Raw genomic sequence first — 25250 nt, forward strand, 5'->3', positions numbered from 1 at the left:
TGGAATCCATTCCGTAACTCTTAATGACCATCGGTTACCTTCCCTCCTCATTACGTGTCCTGCCCATGCCTATTTCTTTTTCTTGATTTCAACTAAGATATCATTAACTCGCGTTTGTTCCCTCACCCACTCTGCTCTTTTCTTGTCCCTTAACGTTATACCAATCATTCTTCTTTCCGTAGCTCGTTGCGTCGTCCTCAATTTAAGCAGAGCCCCTTTCGGAAGCCTCCAGGTTCCTGCCTCGTACGTGAGTACTGGTAAGACACAGCTGTTATAAACTTTTCTCTTGAGGGATAATGGCAACCTGCTGTTCATGATCTGAGAATGCCTGCCAAACGCACCCCTGCCCATTGTTATTCTTCTGATTATTTCAGTTTCGTGATCCGGATCCGTGGTCACTACCTGCCCTAAGTAGATGTATTCCCTTACCACTTCCAGCGCCTCACTACCTATTGGGATATAATAGGGCTCAGTGAAGTTAGGAGGCCAAAAGAAGCATATACAGTGCTAAAAAGCGGGCACATCCTGTGCTACCGGGGCTTAGCGGAGAGACGAGAACTAGCAGTCGGATTCCTGATTAATAAGAACATAGCTGGTAACATACAGGATTTTACAGCATTAACGAGAGAGTGGCAGGTCTTGTTGTGAAACTTAATAAGAGGTACAAAATGAAGGTTGTACAGGTCTACGCCCCTACATCCAGTCATGATGACCAGAATGTCGAAAGCTTCTATGAAGACGTGGAATCGGCGTTGGGTAAAGTCAAAACAAAATACAGTATACTGATGGGCGACTTCAATGCCAAGGTAGGCAAGAAGCAGGCTGGAGCCAAGGCAGTGGGGGAATATGGCATAGGCACTACGAATAGCAGCGGAGAGTTATTAGTAGAGTTTGCGGAACAGAATAATGTGCGGATAATGAATACCTTCTTCCGCAAGCGAGATAGCCGAAAGTGGCCGTGGAGGAGCCCGAACGGCGACACTAGAAATGAAATAGAATTCATACTCTGCGCTAACCCTGGCATCATACAAGATGTTGACGTGCTCGGAAAGGTGCACTGCAGTGACCAAGGATGGTAAGAACTCGAATTAGCCTAGACCTGAGGAGGGAACGGAAGAAACTGGTATGTAAGAAGCCGATCAATTAGTTAGCGGTAAGAGGGAAAATAGAGGAATTCCAGATCAAGCTGCAGAACAGGTATTCGGCTTTAACTCAGGAAGAGGACCTTATTGTTGAAACAATGAATGACAATCTTGTGGGCATCATTAAGGAGTGCGCAATAGAAGTCGGTGGTAACTCCGTTAGACAGGATACCAGTAAGCTATCGCAGGAGACGAAAGATCTGATCAAGAAACGCCAATGTATGAAAGCATCTAACCCTACAGCTAGAATAGAACTGGCAGAACTTTCGAAGTTAATCTACAAGCGTAAGACAGCTCACATAAGGAAGTATAATATGGATAGAATCGAACATGCTCTCAGGAACGGAGGAACCCTAAAACCAGTGAAGAAGAAACTAGGAATTGGCAAGAATCAGATGTATGCATTAAGAGACAAAGCCGGCAATATCTATACTAATATGGATGAGATAGCTCAAGCGGCTGAGGAGTTCTATAGAGATTTATACAGCACCGGTGGCACCCCACGACGATAACGGAAGAGAGAATTGTCTAGAGGAATTCGAAATGCCACAGGTAACGCCGGAAGAAGTAAAGAAAGCCTTGGGAGCTATGCAAATGGGGAAGACAGCAGGGGAGGATCAGGTAACAGCAGATTTGTTGATGGATGGTGTGCACATAGTTCTAGAGAAAGTGGCCACCCTGTATACACAATGCCTCATGACCTCGAGCGTACCGGAATCTTGCAAGAACGCTAAAATAATCCTAATCCATCAGAAACGGGATGCCAAAGACTTGAAAAATTATAGAACGATCAGCTTACTGTCAGTTGCCTACAAACAATTTACTAAGGTAATCGCCAATAAAATCAGGAACACCTTAGATTTCTGTCAAGCAAAAGACCGGGCAAGATTGCGTAAAGGCTACTCAACAGTAGACCATATTCACGCCAGGTGATAGGGGATGTAATGTAAATGTGCGGAATGTAACCAATCCTTATATATAGCTTTAATGTATTGCAAGAAAGCGTTTGATTCTGTCGAAACCTCAGCAGTCATATAGGCCTTACGAAATCAGGGTGTAGACAAGCCGTATGTAAAAATGCTGAAAGGTATCTGTAGCGGCTCCACAGCCACAGTAGTGCTCCATAAAGAAAGCAAAAAAAATCCAAAAAGAAGGGCCTCAGGCAGCTAGATACGATCCCTCCAATGCTATTCACAGCGTGTTTACAGGAGGTATTCAGAGACCTGGATTGGGAAGAATTGGGGATAAAAGGTAATGGAGAATACCTTAGTAACTTGGATTCACTGGTAATATTGCCATGCTTAGTAACTCAGGTACCAATTGCAATGCATGCTCGCTGATCTGGAGGCGCAAAGCAGAAGAATGGGTCTAAAAATTAAGCTGCCGAAAACTAATGTTTAACAGTCTCGGAAGAGAACAGCAATTTACAATAGGTAGCGAGGCACTAGAACTGGTAAGGTAATACATCTACTTAGGGCAGGTAGTGACGGCGGATCCGGATCATGAGACGGAAATAAACAGAAGAATAACAATCGGCTTGGGTGCGTTTGACCGGCATTCTCAGAACATGAACAGCAGGTTTCCATTATCCGTCAAGAGAAAAGTGTATAATAGCTGTGTCTTACCAGTACTCATGTACAGGGCAGAAACCTGGAGGCTTACGAATAGCGTTCTACTTAAATTGAGGACAACGCAACGAGCTATGGAAAAAGAATGATGGGCGTAACGTTAATGGATAAGAAAAGAGCAGATTTGGTGAGGGAACAAACGCGAGTTAATGACACCTTAGTTGAAATCAAGAAAAAGATATGGGCATGGGCAGGACATGTAATCAGGAGGGAAGGTCATTCAGGGTTACAGACTGGATTCCAAGGGAAGGGAAACATAGCAGGGGGCGGCAGAAAGTTAGGTGGGCGGATGAGATTAAGGAGTTTGCAGGGACGACATGGCCACAATTAGTACATAACTGGGGTTGTTGGAGAAGTATGGGAGAGGCCTTTGCCCTGCAGTGGGCGTAACCAATATGATGATGATGATGGTGTTTATCAAACGTGGACGATTTTCAGTTATCACTTTCATCGGGACGTTGTGTCCATCCTAAGACCACAAGGCTCGGAATTGGTTTTCGAAAGGAAAAAAGAGAGATTATTGCGATAAGAAAAGGATAGTGTTTGTTATACTTCACTTGAAACTGTGAAGCAACTCTTCCTTTTTTTCAGTAATATTTAGGCAGTCGTACAATGCTTCTGTTTTTTTACATTACCCATATTATGGCTTAGGATTTGTACGTTTAGTTTTTATTTTATTTCAAATGTATAGACTGCTTCTTGCCTTCTGTCCGATTGTGGGTATATGCCATACATTGAAATTATCGCAACAGCTGCGCGGCCACGTCGCTGAGACCAACCATGGTGGACGACGGCGCCTGCGGATCATTCCAGCGGATGGGTGAAGTGTTTTGTGATATTCTTATAGTACTTGTGGCCTATACATCACTCTAGTACTTATTTAGGCTTCCGATTTGCCAATATATATTGCGTCAACCATAGCCACGTCAGTTACAGGTGAGAAGAAATCGATGTCCACATTAGGCCCGCCCGCAAGCCCAATGGCTCAGCCCAACCAGTTACCCAATATGCCGCCTAATCTGTGAACCAATCAAGCGCCATGCTCTGGACTGATCATCCTACCACCGAACTGAACAATGAACTTCGTTGCGAAACGCCCAATCAACCACCCAGAAATCCGCCCAAAGCACCAAATGAGCCACCCGTGGAAGTGTCACAAAATGTCCGTGGACCCGTAAAGGCTGGTGTCGACGAGCCGCGCCGAGGTTTCCGGAAGATGCGGGAAGACAGATGATCGCAGTAAAGCATGGCTGACCTCGGAACCAGCGAATCGAGAAGCACGGCCCTCAGTGAATAAATGAACAGCTGTAGTTGAGAGGCACTGTGCTGGCCACTTGTTTCTACTTTCGGATGCGTATGCAGTACTAGCAAAACGCCGTAACTACAACTATACTAGCCCCCTGTTTTAAGAAAATGGCGTCCTGTACTGGAAGGAACCTTACACCTAGGCCAACCTCTTTGAAGTCTCCTTTATACGCAAGGTACGAAATAGAGCTTCAGGCATGCCGAAATGAGATACACTGGGGATGTTACGTGCATAGGTAAGGCGAATCACGTATTACAATCACGTATTACCTCGAGAAATCTACAAGGGTATGGGCATAGTTTCTAATGGGATAGCATTAGAAGGGAACATCTTTATTCCTCTTACCTTCGCGATCAACAGCAACCTCTACTGCGAAGACCGAGCCACCAAGTGTTCGAGACTAGGCTTCTGCTCATAAAGCCACTGGAAACGTGGATCCAACTTGGGTCCTGGCCTAAGCAGTGGAAGGAACGCTAGAGTATAAAGAGGTGGCTCCACCATAGGCGGGCGGCAAGAAACTTGAAAGAAATGATCTTTGAAAAAAGAAAGCTCGCAGCGACACTAATCCCCATGCAATGAGAAAAGTACCCTTAAAGCGACCTTAAATTTAGGCTTAACAACTTATAGCGCAGATGGTAACCGTAGCTATTTCCCCTGTGTTGTCCTTGGTGTCAGTATTTGTGGGTTTTTTATTGTATCACAAATGAGAATAAGGCCACGCGACTAAACCCCTTTCTTCTCGCTTATTACATAACGAGGGGCTCGAATCCGGCAACATTGTTGCCTTGTTATAGCATGCGTGGGCTTATTTACCAGTTGCCTCCCACCCCCCCGAAAAAAAAGATCACGTTTTCGTGACAGCTCAGAAAGTATGTTCCCCAACCGCCGCCGTCGTTTATAAGGGGTGGCGCTGACTAACACTCCCAGGGTTCTACTAGGAATAATATATACCCAAGAAAGTAGATCGGGAAATAGCGCCGCGGTAGCTCAATTGGTGGAGCATCGCACGCGTAATGCGAAGGTTGTGGGGTCGTTCCCCCACCTACGGCAAGTTGCTTTTCATCCACTTCCATTTTCCAATAACTTGTCCTTTCTTGATTTCATTTATTAGGCGCAAGTTTTTTCCCCTATGTTTTCTTTGGTGTCAGGGTTTGTTGGCTTCTTATGATATGACTAATAAGAAACGGGCCCTTCGGTTAACCCCCTTTCTTCTAGTTTGTTACATAACGAGGGTCGCGAATCCAGCATCATTGATGCTTTCAGGTAGCATGTGTGGGTTTATTGACCGGTTGCCTTCACCGAAAAAGATCACGTTCTCGTGAGGCCTGCGGCACAAAGGATGTTCCACATCCGCCGCAATGGTTTGTGAGTGGTGACGCTGGCTAACACTCCCAGGGTTCTACTAAGAAACATAAATACCCAAGAAAGTGGATGGGAAAACGGCGCCGCGGTAGCTCAGTTGGTTGAGCATCGCACGCGAAATGCGAAGGTTGTGGGAGCGTTCGCCCCCTGCGGCAAGTTGTTTTTTCATCCACTTTCATTTTCCATTCATCTATCGTTCGTTTATTTCATTTATTAGGCACAAGTAATTTCCCCTATGTTGTCATTGGCGTCAGTGATTGTTGACTTCTTATGACATGAACCGTGGCTAAGCGGCTTTAGGCGACGCTTCTTGCTCTCAGTGACTGCGCTTGCTTTCAGTCACCTCCAATATAGCCATGGAAACTGTGCCATGAGTACACACATAAGTGTTGTATACGTATACGTTTGCCTGGCAGGTTGTTGGCAGCGCTGGACGTTGCGCGAGAAATGCTCCCAGGCGAGCCACGAGAACAGTTCTGCTCATTAAAACGTGCAAGTAAGTTCGAGTAGATGCGGTCCGCAATCGTGAAAGAACCTATTCCATGATGACTGACCACGGGAATAGGTTGGCAATGAACCACTATGGCGAAACAACGTATTGTCAACATCAACTCGAGTTCCTTCAAAGGCGTGTAGTGGAGTGAGACTCTGCTTTCACGCTTGTCTAAGACCGCGCAGCTGGACGGTGCCCGCCGACGGTGATAATTGATGTCTCGCTCCGCCGCCCACCCAGTGGCGCGTACTCAGTGACCCACGTTGGCGAGAGACATGTGAAGACTGGCACATACCGACCGTAATAATGACACAGCTCACTAAATCTTTGTCGTAAAAGGAATTGATTGAAAAGCCGCAGAAACCGCTTGCATTTATTGAGCAACCTGCTAATGCGTCGGGTTGTAGTCCTTGAGAAACCCTTCTTACTTGCACTGATTTCCGCTGAGCTTCAGCTAAATTTGTTGAATATTTTTCGTCCTTGTAGAGCGGCAATATCCTAACGGAGCAGAGCTACTTAGTCAAGTCAGCCTCAAAGACGTTCGGTGAAGAGCGGCACACGCCTACTGCCACATACGCAGAGACCCAAAGTGCAACCAAAGAGGTTCATTAAATAGCAACAGGGTCCAAGTGACGCGGAGCCAATTCGTCAACTTGGGCTTAAGGAGTTCCTAAATAGATACACTTAGCCATTCACGCGTCTACAGTGACTCGCGGTAAAGCGGTTCTTTGCAGTGTGGCAAGAATGTCCACTTTGCGACATATGCACTGACCCCAGTTGGTCCAATTGTTGATTTCGAACCCTGTCACCTCAGAGTCTCAAGCATTACTCTTTCGATTACTGAGTGGCCAGTAAGCCATTTAGGCGTGAAAATGGTTAGATAAAAACATACAAACAGACAGATAGGCCCGAAAAAGTGCGCGAAGTCATCACAGAATGTGAACGCATTAAAAATCTACCAATGTGTGCCGAAGGTTTAATGTAGCGAAACTTCTGAAGTAGTAGTTATATATCAGCTGCAGTGATAACTATGAAATTTCCGCTGCCTAGACTATATGCAATACATTTTCCCCTCTACTGGCCCATTTTGCTGCGGCAGGCGCTTGCAATGGGAAGCTGTGAGCATAAATGGCTGACGTCGATTGTATGGCGGCGAGGCCGTGACGAAGAAAAAACGACGTCAGAGTACTGACTGCTCGTTCAGACTATTGACTGCTCGTTCTGGTTTAAAAGATTCCTTTGTAATAGTTATTATTACAATTAAATTATGGGGTTGAATGTGTCAAAACCTCTTTCTGCTTATGAGACATGCTGTAGCGGAGGACTCCGGAAATATCGACCACCTGGGGTTCTTTAACGTGTACCTAGATCTAAGTACACGGGCATTTTCGCATTTCACCCCCATGTAGGAAAGCCTTGTTGTATCACGGTTTTATTGATTCTACAGTGTGAACAGAAAACAAAAAAAAAACTTGTTATGGAGAACTTTGATAGCGAAGGAATGATTGTAGGAAAAATAAGTAAGCTAACTGCACATTTTTGAGTTACTTAGGTGCTGTTGACTTCCAGTAAAAATGCTTGCCTACATTTTCACGACAGCCTTTAGCCGCAATGTGCTCTCGAGCGCAGCTTCTTTCTTTGAAATATTTGTCATTGCATGGATATCGCGATTGCTCAGATGCATTCGAGGTTCTCTTTGGTTGTTTCGCTGATGTTGCCTGCTAGAAGATTTATTAGTGGTTGTCTTATTCTGAGGGAACCTTCGTCAGTTTCAAAGAGCAATTTCTTTATCTTCATTTAAGCCATTTCTATTGATTTGTACTTCCTTAGTTACAGCTTTAAAATTTGTTTAACATTTAGTGCGAAACGGATTAGCTAGAGCAACGAGATGGAAAATACGGCAAAATTTTTAGGTATACTGATAATAAACTCTTACAATGACGGACTTTTATTCAAAACGCTAAATAAGAACTGCCGTTGAGAAACCGTAAATAAATGCGCGAAATGCAGTTAGATTTATATATAACTGTTATTCCTTTATAGTTCTTCAAGTGAGCTTATAAACGCTGATAACAAACCATCGTCCTTAGTGTATCGCAGCAAATTACCTACAATAAAATTCGGTTAAGTCAACTTAAATCTTCTCAATTAAGTTTGCTTAATCGTGTTTAAGTTTATAAACGTAAAGAAACCATTGACTTGCACACATCGTCGACGGGACCTGTAAGACACCATCATCCTTCAGGTTAACATTTTTTTTTGCACCTATACTTCCTTCTAACACTTAGTTTCCCGCCAAAAATTTCCCACTGAAACTGATGGCCTGTTGGTGTATTTATTGCAAGTCACATACTTCGCTCTATTGAAGAATTTTCGATCACTTAACAATTACTTTTCTATTTTGCAGGTTTCTCCCTATTGTTTTTTACGTGAAATATACTTTCATTCTTATCTTGTTGTGTAACGCACGTAAGTGCTTAAGAGCTCTTTGATTTCGTACTCTGTTTTACTGCGTCAGTGATTGCTATACCAAATACCTGATAGCATACAAACACCTTTCACTGCGCAGAATAGTTTGCTGTTAATTTTTGTGAACACTGTAATTGACTACTGCTTGGATCAGGCTTGTCATGCAGTACGGATAAAAGCATTTTTTTAATGAAGCCTTTGTTTCACAAGGAAGGCGTCTGCATTGACACGCATTTCCTTGCCGCCTTACGATACTCTGCTATGCGCAAGAGAGAAAAAGAGAATAGAAAATCCTGTGAGGTGGGTAATAATGCGGTTTAGTTTGTTACTCTACACTGGTTAGTAGGGGATGCAGATTCAAGCGAGTGATAATGCAGGCAACATGCTCTTCTTGGGAATGAGGAACGATAGTGTTGCTATGATTATGTTGTTATAAAGGGAATTGTTAAAAAAAGCGATGTGGTTATCGAGGCTGTGTACTTTGCTACGCTACAATAACTGTGCCTACCATGAAGCCAGGACTAACCGTATCCTGCTGACGATTACAACTGAATCCCTGAGCAACAACATGCGTGGTTGCTAGATGTAAACCTTAGTGACGACCAAGTAAGAAGGAAGTACGGTGCGCGATCCCAAATGACCTGTTGCCCTACTCATCAAGTTACCCGGACAAAAGAATGGAAAGCACCCACCATTTGTCAGTTGACCTCGCTGACTGAGTAACGTGTACAACATGAAGCTGGCAAATATAGCGGAAGCTGGCGAACCCGAATGCGTGCTTTGCAAATGCGCGCTTTCGTAGGACACGAAAGAGACGAGTAGTGGACAGTCGGTGAGTGCGCGAAAACGATAACTGCGGCGTATACTTCTGTTCACGTCTCTCAAAACGTAAGAAAAAGCTGCAAGAATAACGCAAAAAAGATGCCTTTTTTGTCAGAGAGCAAAGCATTGAACGCAATAACGAGGTTTAGCTTTCCGCTGAAGGTGTCTGAAAAAGCTGCCATTACGAAGACTACCGCCAACGATGTTGCAGACGTTGCATAGCAGTGGTGTAAGATGAGAGTCAAGGAAAAATAACGGCATTAGTGAGAGCCAAAAAAAAAGTTTAGGTCGGTTTAGGTTCATGTTTACTGGCTGTGCTCAGGAGACTAATTTACGCACCATGACCTGGTTTTCGCTGAGCTGCTCAGGAAAACTTTAACCCTCTGGGCCCTGGTGGTGTCAATTGACGCCATTATTGAATATGTCCCGCGCAATAATGAAACTATGTTACTACAAAAAATTAAGCCTTTATTGTGCAGCCAGCCTAGCGTTGAGGCAATCTGGAGCTGTTCTTATTTATTTTATTTATTTATTTATTTGAACATACTGCTAGCCTCACATTTGAGGCTTTTGCCGGAACGGGGCAGGACACATATTCAAGAGAACACAGTTCAAGTAGGCGCGGACGTAGGTAAGTTTAGGTGAACAAGGCAGTACATATGCACTCTATATTAATTATAGAAATGCTATAAGAGGAGGGGGGTAGTAAACGCCATGTTGGAAGGTTTAACCCACAAAAAAAGAACCAAGAAGGAAAATGTAAATATGTTGGATGTTCAATGCAAATGTTTAGGTCAAATGGTGCAAGACAGCCACTGTTCTGCGGAAAAGATAAAATCAGAAGATCAATAGTACTGGTGTTTTTCCAACGAGTCTCAAACGAGGAAAAGTAACTCCAGTATTTAAACAAGGTGATCGACGTATCTTTACTAATTATCGCCCTATAACGATGTTCCGACTTTCTAGTAAAGCAATTGAGAAGCTCCTTGTTAATCGGCTAACGAACTAACTAACAAAATTTAACCTTTTGGCACCTAAGCAGTTTGGTTTTCGTGCTAACCTATCAACCGAATTAGCACTGATAAAACTGAATGACAGCATAAAGCAGTTTATCGACAGTGGACTCTGCGTAGGGGTCGTATATGTTGATTTACTTAATGCTTTTGACACTATTAGCACAGTCACCTTACTTACTGCATTTCATCATGAGGCAACACACATCCCGCACACTTAACATCCCTCAGTCACCCTCAGAACTGGGTGGTCAGAAAAATTTCCCACAGTTCATACATCGCATGAGCAACGTTAATATTTCGCACTCTTGAAATTCTACCCTTAACGTGGACATTTCAACTCAAACTAAGTCTCATATTGTATAGAAGTATAAACAGTGACATTCCAACTGATTTACTTCCCCCAACGCTACTTTTCAATACAAATAACACGCGGTTTTCTTAAAATAATAATCTCTTGCTTCCCAAATTGAACACTAACTACGGTAAAATGACAGCCTTCCTTTCTGCAATAGCATTTTGGAATTCACTGCCATCAAATATTAACTCATGCTCTTCACTACACTGTTTCCGGCGGCTTCTAAAACTGTTCCTACTAACAGCATACCTAACCTGATTTTTAGACAAGTGCATATATGCTTTTATGTGCATGCATATGTTTGTGTGTATATATGTGTGCGTTTATATATATGTGTGTATCTGTGTATGTATGTATGCGTGCATGTATACATTCATTACTGTGTAGCCATGTTTTATTGTTTTTCTAGTTTTATGTTCATAGATTATTAGTCATTTGTAAATTAGTTTTGTCGCACTGTTGGATTGCGCACTCTTCTTACATAATTATTATACTCCTTTTCAATTACTGTAATGTTCGTACCTTCATGTGTATTTCAAGATAGAATTATTCTTGATAATTTGTGCGTAATCTTCAACTACCAGATCATTCATTAATTACGTGTAATATGTTGGTTGTATTTTCTCGCTGTTCTCACCTTCGTTGCAAACCTATATTATATATTTTATACACGTTGTAACAGGAGGTCCCCCTGACAGTGTTTACTGTGGGACCTGCTTCTTTATTACATTTTCTTTGTAATTGTTTTGTCTAATAATAATAATAAAAATTGATTGATTGATTAACAATCTTCGTTTCGATTGACGTCGTCTGTGCAAAAAAACTTGGTCATCTGGCTTCATAATTTTATTGCAAAATAAAGATATGTTCCATAGCAACTCAATACAAAAAATAGGCGATGTGCTTTTCGCGGCTCACAAAATAGCCTGTTTAGCAGGGTACGAATTTGACGACACCAGGGGTGCTATGCAGGATGCGCTGAGTTTCTCGTTCACCCGAGTTTTACCCGAGTTTGCCCGACGGCAGTCAGTGAACGGAGATAGCGCAGAACGCGAAAAAGCTACAGGCAAAAAAATATGTAGACAAAAAGCCGCGTATGACAACGTGAGCGCACCCTGCGCGGCACGCTGCTTCCACGTTTCAAGCGCAGAAGGCTGCACAACGAAACGCGCCAGCGCCGCGTATTGTTATCAGCGGATTATCGCAACTTAGCAATACCGTGACTGTCCCGCTGTCTGTCTGCACACTTGCCGTGAACCGCTTGCCACGCCTTTCCCGGGCGCGTCTAGGGCGTGCCTCATCTTTCGTGCACTATCATTCTTTCCTCCTTCGAATGCGAACAGGGTTCATGCGGCGCATTCTTGCACCCACCCTTTCGCTCAAACGAATACGTTAAAGTACAACAAATAAAATAACGAACATTTTTATTGCTTTAAGTATCTGTTTTTTTGTGTTCAGTGCTAGAAATTTGGGATGACAAACGGAGATCGAGCAAATTATTAAATTTTGCACTTCTTGCCGCGAGTGGCGACAGTGAGGCGAAAGCTTAGAAGCAGATACATTGAAGAGGGTCACACACACGAGGGCGTTCATACAGTGATAAGTTGCCCAGGGGCGCTGCAGTACCATTCTCAATAAAGTCAGTCATGATCCATGGAGGGTCATGGCCACTCTTTCTCTATTAGGGGAATAGAAACGCAGCGCCGCGGTACGGCTGTTCATCGCAGGCGCTTCACTAGGCTATTAAGGCCCCCGCTTTAGCAACTAAAAACGACACAACGGCTGTCGTTGCAAAATGGCGCTATGTTATTTTAGAGTCCGTAGTGACGCAGTTCAGTGAAAATGTATCAGTTTATCTTTGTGCGCGAAGCCTCTGCGATACATTGCGAAAAGTGCATGTTTCCCAGCGACACAATTCATCGCTTGTCATCGCTTGCCCAGTGAAGGTGCCTCTGAGCGCATGTACGCAGTATATGAGTGTGTTGTGCAGTCGAAGGTGCTTGCGGATTACCTCTGCTGGAGCCAGCAGCGATCGCAGATGGATATCGTAACGACACCGCAGCAATCGCATTTGGCAGGTGAGGGCTCTTGTGTGCAGTTATGAAATCAGACTTCGAACGGAGAGAGGTGTTGGAACTGTTGAGTGCGCAGTGCTTGTGATGAAGAAATGCCATTGCACTGGGTCTAGAAGACGAGCGATTCTCGGACGCTGATCGTGTTTACGACGCTGTGGCTCCGTTTCATCACCGATGACAGAGCAGCCATCTCATACGACTGCTGCGATACGCACTCCTCAGCATCGTCGTCCCCCTCGGCGCATCGACGCCTTGCAAGCAGCTACAGTGACGTGCCGACAATTTACTGTGCGCTACGCGCCACAATGCAGGCAATGAAACCGTGTTGTGGGGCCATCTGAGCCCGAGAAGATGTATGCATAAGCCAGCGACAGTCAACGCTTTGTTTTTGATAGTGGTGCTCAGTACATCACCGATGACAGTGCGTTGTGCGTGCTTTATGTCGGCGGTCAAGATTGTTGATGCCTCTCAGCTCGACAACGCGTCGCTGTTGCCGGAAGATAAGTTGGGCGTGGCCCAACTGTAGTGGGTGCGCGCACAAGAGTTACATGCCTCGCGTGGGGCGTGACCTCTGGTTTTGATTGACAGGCGAACTCGTGCTAAACTCGTACATCGCGAAACCCCCTCCGAGTTCAACTCGGGAACATGGCGGCGGCAGCAGCAGCCTGTGTCAATGCATCCAGCGGCAGCAAGCGTCAGTATGACCGTCCGGACCCGTTCACCTACATGACCGACGGAAAGTTTCAGCGTCATTTTCGCCTGTCGAAGACATCAGTGCGCTTGCTGTGCGACGTGCTAGGCGAAGGCTCTCGTCTGCGGAGACAGCGTGGCGGGCTTCATTCGCTCACCGTCGTAGAGCAAGTCCTCTGTGCCCTCTCCCCCGTATTCTTAAACACGCCTTCACTTGAAGCTTCTCCTCGACTCAGCCAAGTCGAGGCGACGGGGCTTCCTTCACTCAAGGCGCCGTTGCGTTTCATGAACACTACTTCACCTTTCCTCGGCCAAGGAACGCCTTAAAAATGCGCCCTCGACTCAAGTGAAGTGTATCGACCGAGAAAAGCGTCTGATATCGAGACTACTCTTGAATGTGCTTATTAAAAGCCCATTATTTAAGACAAATATGTGTTTCAGTTCATTCGTCTTCCTAATCAAACAACTACACGGCGCAATGCACAACTTTAGCTCGGCAACGCTGCCACTGTGAGCGTTCGACTGATAGAGCAAGCGGGAGCTGTGTTTGAGGTCTGGCAACAATCGCATCCCAACAGCTGAGAGCATGGCGCACGGCTGAGAACCAAGATAATTTGCGCCGGCATTTGTCCGCTGCTCTTTGTTTCCTAGTGTTTCATTGGTGACTGACGCTGCGGTTGTTAATCGAGGTTATGATGGGTGATTTTGTCTTTGTGCGTATGGTGACTGAGCCTGAATTACTTCTGAGGCCACAGATGGAACGGACGATGGGCAGCTTTGTTTACCTTCAAGACCGAGTGGTGCTGTGAGCTTGCTGAAAGCAACAACAGGACAGAAAATATGGGTGAGTGAGCCATTTTTTCATGGAAGCACAGTATGTCAATGCGGTTTTCTTGAGGTTGCCACTGCGCTGTCGATAAGCCGTTTCCGATGTACACAAGCATGATTGACTCCAGTTGTTCATGCTGCGGGCATTAATTAGTACCTGAAACATATTCGAGGCAGCATAAGCTTGTGCAAAACATATATATTTTTTTTTGCTAATGGGAACTTGTGGAAAATTCGGCACGACAATCTGTTGTTGGTTTCGCTTTTTTAAACGAAAATGTAGAAGGTACTGATCGGCGCCTTGATCCAACGATCATTCCAGTATCGCGTATGAAATATTTCGGTAGAGGAGAAGCAGTTATAGTATACATGTGGTAGAATGCGTATGTGGTTGAGTGCGTAGCTCCGGCAGGTTGAAAAAAAAAACAAGCGTCTTTTGAGTCCTGTACTTTGTTTTAGAAGCCGTGGTGGTCAGTCGGCTTGCTCAACTTGTAGCACATATGGTCAACGAACCAACACTGGTGCCTGCATTTCCTGTGCTTCCTCACTTCACATATGCGCTACGCTATGTTTTAATCTTCCGAAAATTCACTTGTCAATACTCCATCAGCGCCATTTGTTTTTTCGTCTTAACTTTTTCAGTGTGCTGTGTGGTAGCAGCTGATGCACGTTCCATGAACTGTGCTTTCAAGTTCACGCAATGCCGACATATTTTTAGTTGTGCTACGTCTTTTCATTTCCGTTGCTTAGGTATACTGAATTTACTTAGCGCGCGAGCGCCCTGTCTACATAAAGGTATTGGCATTCCGGTGCAGGATGTGGGCCTTGGAAGGACCAGCTGATGAAAAAATCAACGCCTGTGCTGCACAGTAAGGCCTCTGGCAGACCGGAAAGCATCGATAGATATGGTGCCTGCCTGTTGGAATTGCACCAGCTCGCTTCCCTGAAAGAAGCTAGGTGCTGAAGAAGTACTTGACTAACCTACCCGGTAATTAGTCTATGCTTATTTTCATAAACTTTGTAAAAATATTCATGTTACGTGTCCCCACATTCACAATATGCCGAAATGGACACCGTGTTATTTAGAACCACAAACATGAAACAGCCATGTCATAATGAAATTAAATTAGTTTTTTATTCCCCTTCAGCTGTCATATAATATTTGTTTTAAATAGCATGAATATGCTGGGCGAAGTCATCAGTTGCCCGTGGTGCGTTGCAGCTGCGACAGGATTTTTTGCTGCCCACAATTTGTGAAGCAACACTTTCGTAGCATTTGTAGCCAGCACTTCAGTATTTTGTGGCATGCTGAAGCTACTTTAGCATGAGCAAGTGTAGATTGAAAATATGCCATAGTATTGATGGTTGATCTCAGCTTCCATGAAATAAAGGTAGTAATGCGCTCTATACTGTATTTTTCAGCATTGTCATTGTGACAGTCTGCATCACCATTTGGCCTATTTTGGTATCCCACAAGACACGCTGCTGCCCTGGGTGTTGTACCTCGGCCAATTGCTGAAGTTCTGCAAGCCCCATTGAAGCCAACACTCATCCGCATCCAATGGAAGAAACTCATTGTTCGGGCCGTCATAATTTATCTTAAGCTGAAGCTAGAAGCAAGGTAGAAACAGCATATATTCTACAACAATTTACCACTGCATGCCGTCGGGTGGCTACACCCGACAGGCTACTGTCTTCAACAGAGATGGTGTTTTATTCTAGAATATATTTGTCAGCAGTACTACTCCTTCTGTTTATATCCTTGGAAACAAACAAGCGAGGACACCAAAGACAACATAGGAGAAATTACTTGTACTTACTAATTTAATAAAAGAAATGACAAATTAATGGGAATGAAAGTGGATGAGAAAACAACTTGCCATAGGCGTGCGATGCTCTAACCAACTGAGCTACCGCGGCGCCGTTTTCCCATCCACTTTCTTGTATATTTATATTTTACTACTAGAACTATATACTACTACTAGAACTAGATCATTCCCCACCTGCGGCAAGTTGTTTTTTCCTCCACTTTCATTGCTCTTAATTTATAATTTCTTTCATTCAATTAGTAAGTACAAGTAATCTTCCCTATGTTGTATTTGGTGACTGCTTGTTGGCTTCTCATGATATGATTATTAAAAATCGCGCCCCTCGGTTAACCCCCTTTCTTAATTCTCCTTCATTACTGCTTCTGTTTGTAGGATAAGAGTTCACGCTGTATTGCATACTATCAAAGTACAAAAAGGCGAGAATAATGTTAATTTATTGTTTTAGAAAAAGATTGGCACTTGAATTGACCAGAAATTATTAAGGGGTACGTACTGTCTTAATATATATGACTGAATAAACGACATCTGGATGAAAAATACAATGACTTCAGCTACAACGTGTCTATGAAGGCAAATCCATGCAAATAATAATTAATTATGGGGTTTTACGTGCCAAAACCACTTTCTGATTATGAGGCACGCCGTAGTGGAGGACTCCGGAAATTTCGACCACCTGGGGTTCTTTAACGTGCACCTAAATCTAAGTACACGGGTGTTTTCACATTTCACCCCCATCGAAATGCGGCCGCCGTGGCCGGGATTCGATCCCGCGACCTCGTGCTCAGCAGCCCAACACCATAGCCACTGAGCAACCACGGCGGGTGCAAATCCATGCAGTCAAACTGCGTTTAGTGGTAATGTTTGAGCTGGTAGGATATCAGAAAAGTGATAGATGTCTTAAGCAGAATATTTCGACGGCTATTATAGTGCAGCAGGACATTAACTGGACCTCTCCTCCACTTGCACACCAATGCATACGCAGAACACACAGCACAATTGGAAAGGCAGTTGCTCTTCGTGCGTTTGTTGGCAACCTGGTTCCTGCATAAGAGAAGGGGTTGGTAATAAACATACAATGACGTCAAAAAAGGTCCATGAAAACTAGCTGAGGTACTGTATTCGTTGTCTTTAGTTTACATTTCGTAATACTACATTCGTTTAAGAATTTTGTCTTCTAGAGCGCGATATTTTTTAACATTAATTAGCTCATACTGTTTTTATTTATTTTTATTTGCAAAAATCATTTTTCAGCTGGTCTACCGCTTGCGCAGCAAGACCGACATACAGCGATCTAACACTTAAATAATGAACTCTATAGAGAGCTGGGATGTTCGCAAGAAAGGTGTGCGAGATATATCTGCTACCACTTGGTAGCACTGTCTGTATTTGGAGCTGTCACTACACTGCTACACCTTTATTTATCGGAATAAAAAATAATGTCATGTACAAAAATTCTACTCTGTTGTATTGCTATTCTGTCTCTTTTATTCGAACAAAACATTACATTAACCTGTGTATACGTGCAGGTATAATTCTGAATGCCATTTCATGGTTGGTGACTTCCTCGTTGAGCTCGGATCTACATAGGGATGACAAGCTAATTAAACTGAATGGTTTGAAGGAAGGATTACTAATTATTGCTTATGACTTTAAATTGCACCAACTGCACACGGTCAGCTCGAAATTACAGTACATTTCTTATTTTCCTTAGCGCAACTAGCCGCATCAAATTAAAGAAAATTGCAAGAATTAAAGTGAACGCACCTGCTCGTTTACAGAGATGCTCGCTTTGCTGCGGTGTGCTTCGCCGTCCTTGGATTAGCGTAGGCAGTGATGATCTGCCCGAGTACGAACAGCGCCGACGGGGCGACTTAGGGCGCTCGCGCAAGCAACACACGCACACAGGCAATACACGCACTAATAACAGGAATCTTCGTAGCTGTTTTCTTTTTACAAGTTCGAAGTCCACCGCAGTTATGTATCGCGCCGTGCTTGAACTGATGCGGCTTTCTACGATGAGCCGCGAGAAACACGTGAATGCACTGACGCCCATAGTAGTTTGGGAACGCTGGCACGAAGAATACCCGTGTGGTAATCAGGTAATCAGTTGGTTCATGCACGGAGTAAGACGACAGTCACTGCACTAGCTCGCAGTCTTCTTGACAGGATGACCGATCTGTCTCGGCGCCGCAGTGAAACGATTTCGTTGCCGATGCGCTCCAGACGACTGCACCAGTTCCTAAAACGTAGCCCTTGAGAATGCGAGGCATGGTTAACCCAAGAAAAGCTACGGAGGCAACTGGCGTCCATCGGAAAAGGCTGACGAGGCGAGCGACAGATCGCAAGGCAGCCATGTTTACGCACTAACTTCACTCGAGGAGCGATTCAAGGTAGCTGCGAGGCTACCTTGAGATTCTGGAGTAAAGCGCTCGAACTTTCCTTCACTCAAGGCGCGTTTCAAGTGGAGGGCTATTTGTGAAATGAAAAACCGCCCTCAAGGAGCATTTCGAGTGGAGGGTCAAGTCAAGGTGCGTTTGTGAATACGGGGGTCTGTTTCTACGGGACTGGGACCTTTCAGGGAAGCGTCGGCGCCGAGCGTTACATTGGACGCCATCAAACTACTGTTAGCCACTGTGTCAGAGATGTGTCTGACGCGCTTATCGATGCGGCAGTGCGTAAGCGGTGGCTAGCTTTCCCGAATACTGCGGCTGAGCGGGCATATATAAAAGAATGCTTCCTACTTCGTGGGAACATTACGAACGTAGTCGGGTGTGTCGACGGAACGTACGTAGGAATGAATTCGCCTTCAATGTCAGCGTTAATGTGATTAGCATTGAAGCAATATTTAGACGCGCCATACCGCCAAATTTGTCACTTCTGTGTAGCCGACTGAAATTTTTTGTTAGCGACATCTCACATGCGGCTGCTTATGATACTGACTTTTTCGCTGGTTGATGACTTTTGTCCGGTTGTTCTACTTGTCTGTCAGGGTGCCTTCCAAATGGCTCACTTTCTTTGGAAAGAGGTTAATTAAGTATAAATAGATAAATGGATATCACAAATTGTGTGAAGTAACCTATGAATGCTAATTTCATAAAGAACTTGGGGTTCTTCATTGGTGAAGTAACTTAGTATGCACAATGCTGAACTTTGGTCATGCGTAATCTATCGGCCGCACTATGAAACAGCGAGGCATTGCACAATTTGTTGCAGCGCGAGATGTGGATGTTGCGCCAAGCCGGTTGTGCCTATGCATTTGTGGCGAAATGAAAATGCATTAAGAATCTTGGTGTGTTGGCTTGCATGAAGAAAATGCTTCAGAGTGTTTGCTCTGTTCACTGTCGATGCATGTGCCAGAGGGTCAATGCATCTTCTTTTCTTGGAGGGGGGGGGGGGCGGCGGCGTTATTCTAGATTGATAAATCATATATTTTCGTCTCATAATGGGGCTCTAATTCTTAAGCAGTAGAACAATGCACTTCCAATGCTCTGCAGAACTCTCTGTACGTGAAGATGTCAAAAGCACCAAGGCAAAATTACATATCGGGAGAAATGTGGTGCATATGCCAATGAAAAGTGGGTCTTTAACCCACCATGATAAAAATAAATATTGCAGAGCATATAGACCGTTTGTACAGCTTTAGAGCAATGATTACACAAAATGTGATATGCTCAAATGAGTAAACACTTGCCACAATGCCAAAGTAGGATGAGCGACATGCAGCATATGTTGGCATTGAACATGTCTCGTAACCGTTATTTTTATTGTAAGCCCTCTCTGTCACACCTTTCCCTCCGGCACTCCCTTTACTGAAACGTGGCACTGTCTTTCCATTGGTGTCATGATGGTAATGGTAACGGCAGCATCAAGGCTGGTTAATGCTTGCCCCTTTGATTCGTGTGAGTTTAGTGGTAAAAAATATGGCACATGCATACATACACCTGTGCTGCAAAATTTAACACTTGTGATTTTTTGGAGAGCTAATTTGTGTTGGGGTATTTCAAAGATGTGCGCCATTGTGGCCTAATAACTAGAGCATTGGTGAGGTTGAAGACTGCGTGTATTGGTATAGAAGCTTGAAATTGAATTGCACAACAATTCGACGGGACACAAAGAGAAATACAGACAGCAGAATGCTCTGCAGTATGTGTTACTCTTCTTCGTGTGCCGTTGAATTGTTGTGCGATCCAAGTTCAAATAGAGCATTGGGCTTCTTTGGTGCAGGACCGAGGAAGTGTGAGCTATTCGACAACACGCCAGTGCCTTGCCACACAATTATGGAAGTCGGAAGGTTTGCAAACAAAGCTTTGCTTTCACATCCACCTGCTCATGTAATACAAGCACTGATTGAAAGAACCATCATACAAAAATAATGGTAAAATCAATGGCCTGTGAAAAGTGTGATTTGTATATTCACACTGTTGACGCAATAGGTGCCATACCGGCCTCAAAATTGTACTGGACAGAGCAGTTTGTTTCCAATGTGAAGCACAACCTTCCATTACATGCTGTGCAGATAACCAAGTTCAGTTTGTTTTGAAGTGCTACAGAACATTCACTGTAATCTGTTTTTGATTCTAAAGAAGTACCAAACACCACCTCTTTTTCAAGGATGTCATGGGAATATTTGGCGAGACCTTTTTACAGCCCCTCATAATGGAAGTGTGGCCAGCCAGCTTTGCTTGGATGCCTTTATAGATTTCTGCTCCTGATCATTGTATGCTATCAAGTTGCAGAAGTCTATGCAACTGGTGCAAGGCATTACATGTTTCTCTAGTCGGATACAACTTTAGTAGGCTGCGGAATCTGCACTTTAAGGCAGGTGAACACAAGCCTGCACCAATGGGCACGCACTCTAGACTGACATCGTGCCGCCAGACAGACTAATACCTGCTCGTTGGAAAGGGACTATTTCTTTAGACATGGAGGCAATCGACTGCTGCGCTTTGGTCATCTGGGCGGGGCCTCTCCTGTCTTCTGAAGTTTTATCCGACTCTAAAGGATGCTGCTTTTCATACTACACGAAAGGACAAAGTGTACAATAATTTGGCCTATGAAATATATACACGAGAAGTGTGCTATGCAAGGGCTTAAGATGTGTGAAAATTAGTACATGCAATTATAAGACAATGTTAAAGAATATGTGGTATCGAACATGTATGTAACGGCACATTTGAATCGGGGAGTGTTGCAGTCATATGCACAGTCTATAGGTGATAGCATGATTAAAGTCCTGCTGTTTCCTGTCTTCATTGTGAATTATGCACACCGTTCAACTTGTGGCTAATCAACACGCACTGTATTCTTGCACATAGAAAGAACAAACAGCACAATGACGTGTATGCTGCATTAGTGTATTTTTTATTTACATGGTCAAAGAGTGGCACAGGTTGTCTTACGTTTTTGCCTATTTTGAAGGGACACCAAGTGCATGTTACCAGTCTCCTAATATGCACAGCACAATGTTTACTGCAATAATTTTATTCATCTTCTTGAATAATAAACAAAATATTAAACTGAAAGCTCCTTTATAAGGTGCCTTCTGTGGGCTCGACAGGAGAGCAGTGAGGGCACCGATACTACTGTTGCAGAGCAGCCCTCTGGACCTCTGCCACACTCAAGAGCACGTGCCTGGCGCTCGCCTACTGCCACCAGGCGGTTGAGTGCCTCCAGCAGCAGAATGTTTTGCTGCAAAAAAAGTGTATTGGAATGAATCAGCCGCATACAAACCATTATTTACAAAGAAAAATGCTCGTTGCACTATTAGTACCAAGTGCCATTAACTGTGGAAGCCTTTAGTGTAGTATGCATAATAAAACAATGTGTCGGGACAACGTTGCTTTATTTTTCATAACTAGGGTTTTCTTTTTCAGAGCCAATTGTCATGTTGATTAGTGTGCCAACAGCTGAGGTGCCCCCCACCTTCACGAGTCTCTACTGTCAGCACCACAAACCTATTTTTGTTCGGTGCAAAACAAATGCTTCACCCTACAATCCCGTCTTATACGAGCTGATTGCATCCTATGCCTACAAACATATTTTTATCCCATTACGCAATGTTCTACCATACTCTGCTGTAGTTCTCTCTTCTTGACGTCTATTCTGTCACGCTTATGTAATCACCTGTTATGAATTGGCAACAAGTGATCGAATACGTGCATGGCCTGCCTGCTGATTCCATTTTTTTGCTTAATCTCAACTAGCATATCTGTTGCCACGGTTTACTACGCCACTGTCTTCCTGCCTTAATGCTATCTCCAACAATTTTTGTTACATCGCTTTCTGCACAGTCCTTGACATCTCAAGTTTCTTTGTTAACCTCCAGGTTTATGTCCCATATTGCATAACCGGTAGAATGCAATGATTCTAAACTTTTTTCAAGGATATCGGTAACGTGGCGATCACGATTCGGTAATGCCTTCCATGTGCTGTTCAACCCGTGAAATTTTTGTATAAGTTTCCTGCTTTATATCAGTACCTGCTATTAATATTTCACCTGGATAAAGATACTCTTCCATAAATTTTGCGGGCTTGATGTCACTCATGAATTTCTGTTATCTCGTGAAGTTAGTGAAGGTTACCTTCATCTTTTCCATATTTTCGCTGGCCCGCTTGCATGTAAAAGCACGAACACTCATTGGTTCTCACTGCCTTCTTTAAGCTGCTGGACATTCAGTTCGTTACTACGAAAGTGACTTAATCCGTGCACTCTTATTATGCTAAATATGAAACAGTAGAAATATACTTATCTGCAGTTTGTCGATGTCTCCTTCACTGTGTTGGTAGCGAGATCCATCGTCGCTACCACTTCCTTGTCGCATCGTAGCTATATAGGCTGTCTTCGTTTTTTACACACTATGTAATGTTCGTGACGCTCGCAGTCGCGCAGAGTGGATGAACTCGCAGAAGCAGCACCGGACAAGTTGTTTCTTCAGCACGGCGCCGTGAACAGTAGGTGCGCGTTGCGATATGTAAAATCGCCGAAGCTATTGGCAGTCTTACGGTGTGCCCGGAAAGATTGCTGACGGAGGAACAGAACTATCCAAGAAATAGTGGTCATTGTCGAGCCTGATCACTACGTCGCGCACTGCAAGCTCGTTGTACGAGTTTGTTTACACTGGGCCTCTTCGATGTTTAGCCGCCATGCTCGCCCGGTGAATGGATGTGATGACGCCACCACAGCGTTCCCTCGTGGTATAATGCGAAGCGTACTAAATTACAAATTAGTCTAATGCATATTCAGTGTACATGTTGTAAGCTTTAAAATGCTTCTATACCACGTTAAAGTAACTAATAATATTGTACTAAATGCATTTGTTTTATAACTTGCTTGTGCATGTAATGCACTCGGTGGAACGACAAACAAGTGAAAGAAGGCACGACCATGCACCGACGATATGATCACGTGAGCCCCAGTTTGTCGACCGCCCAGAAGGCAACGCCCAAGGAATGATAGCCAGCCAGAGTGAATCTAGATAAACCAATGAAACTGGAGGCTTGTCGAAAGATAAACTGTGTCTCGGTACCATTCGTGCTTTCATCTTGGGGTGTCGCCAGAGCTCGTGAAGATCCCGAGTTTCGCCAAACTCGGCGCATCCTGCATAGCACCCCAGGGCTCAATGCTTGTAATATTGAAATGAGAAGTAGTCAATCTGCCTTCTTCCATATGTTACTCGAAAGATTTTTAACATTGTAGTGGGCATAATGGTTACCTTGAATTCTGCATAGTGGCTCTTTCGGGACCGTTATTGCTGAACTTGTGGTAAAACCCTATAGGACGCCCAGGTGCATGTAGATTATTCACCGATAAGACGAAAAAACACTCATTGAATCCTCATGCGCAACCTGTTCACTAGTAGAAAGAAAAACTAAAGATTCAAGAAGAAGCTAAGAAAATAGATTCATCGACTCAGTGTGAACTGCGACTTGGAAAAGAAGGTCTCAGAACCTCTAACATGCCTTTTTTTATTTGGTACAGTTACATTACCTTGTTTAAACACTGCACCAGTCTGACAAGTGGGGCGCTTGAGCAGGGCGAGTGGAGAGAGAGAGAAAAAAAAACTTTATTGCTTAGTTCATTGAAGTTATGGCAGGTCTGGGTGGGGCCCTCAGTCCAGGGCTCCACTGGCTCTTTCGGCTCGCTGAGCTTGATCCCGGAGGGCCAATTGGCTCCCCTGATCCTCGCTTGCGAGTAGTGCCTCCCACTGCTGTACGAAGTCTGTGACGCTTAGAAAAGTTGAATTGACGTTGCTGGGCCGAGCCGTACATTCCCACGTTACGTGGGCCAGCGTGGGTCTTGCGCCGCACCACGGGCAGGTGTCGGTGTGCAAGTGCGCGGCGGCCGGAGCGCTAGGAGAGCGCGCGCTACGGTTCACAATTGGACTGCTCTGCAGAACGGTCACGGGACGGCGACGACCTGGTGGGACCTGTTCCAGAAGCAATTGAGACGGCTACCGGCCCGTCTCGATCGCACAGCCGGGCAGCCAAGCCCGAATGGCCAATGGTCCGCATTGGTGGCCGTGTCAGCTGCCCCACCTGAGAGCTGCCGCCGAAACCGAACGGTGCTTCAGTTTGCTTGGCCGCCAGAAGTGCTTTTTGCTATGTTACGCTGGCAGGAACTCGCAGAGCTCGCGACCGACGGGCCTGTGAAGCTCCTCGAGCTGAGAGCGGTGCGAGTCTTTTTCGCCCTCTTTCCCGGTGCCGGGGCATGGCAGCTCCACTAGACGACACGGTGCGGCCATTTGGAGTACCGTGAGAACACCACCGTGGTTCTGCACGTGAGTTAGTCGCCCGTCTGGTGAGAGCGGACACTTCACAACAGCGAACTTTGCCGCGTATACAAGGACGACTAAAATAGAACCGTGAAGCCTGCTCTGGACTTGTTTAAGTGCTGTATGTATTCTTGTGTGTATGTAAATGCTCGGCGTATCCTGGCATACATGGGATATAGACGATTTGCTGGAAGGATTATTAGGCATGTGCTATCGTGGTTTCTTTCAGCGTGTTTGTTCTCTATGCCTTTCTCGCTGTGTGTTGCGCCCTGGGCCCAAGAACTCCCGTTTGTATCACAACGCGCCAACATAACGTTTGAAGGACATACAATCAGAATTTATCGCCCTTGCAATATAATATATAACCAAGCTGTATGCTTATTTTCAAATTTTTTCAGTATTCTCATTTTTATATCATGCTTCTAAAAGCATTTTCACACTACATACCTCAAGGAAAAGAAACT

General features: G+C 44.5%; 1 long non-coding RNA gene across 1 annotated transcript; it reads left to right on the forward strand.

Annotated features, from left to right (window-relative positions):
- The first annotated feature begins 14107 nt into the window (after positions 1-14107).
- Positions 14108-15991, forward strand: LOC129381715 (uncharacterized). The gene is made up of 3 exons (XR_008609826.1): positions 14108-14202; positions 15002-15174; positions 15609-15991. It is a non-coding gene; the product is annotated as an uncharacterized lncRNA (long non-coding RNA).
- The last annotated feature ends 9259 nt before the right edge of the window (positions 15992-25250 follow it).

This window comes from Dermacentor andersoni, unplaced genomic scaffold (genome assembly GCF_023375885.2).
Source record: "Dermacentor andersoni unplaced genomic scaffold, qqDerAnde1_hic_scaffold ctg00000033.1, whole genome shotgun sequence".
In the NCBI taxonomy this organism is placed as follows: Eukaryota; Metazoa; Arthropoda; class Arachnida; order Ixodida; family Ixodidae; genus Dermacentor; species Dermacentor andersoni.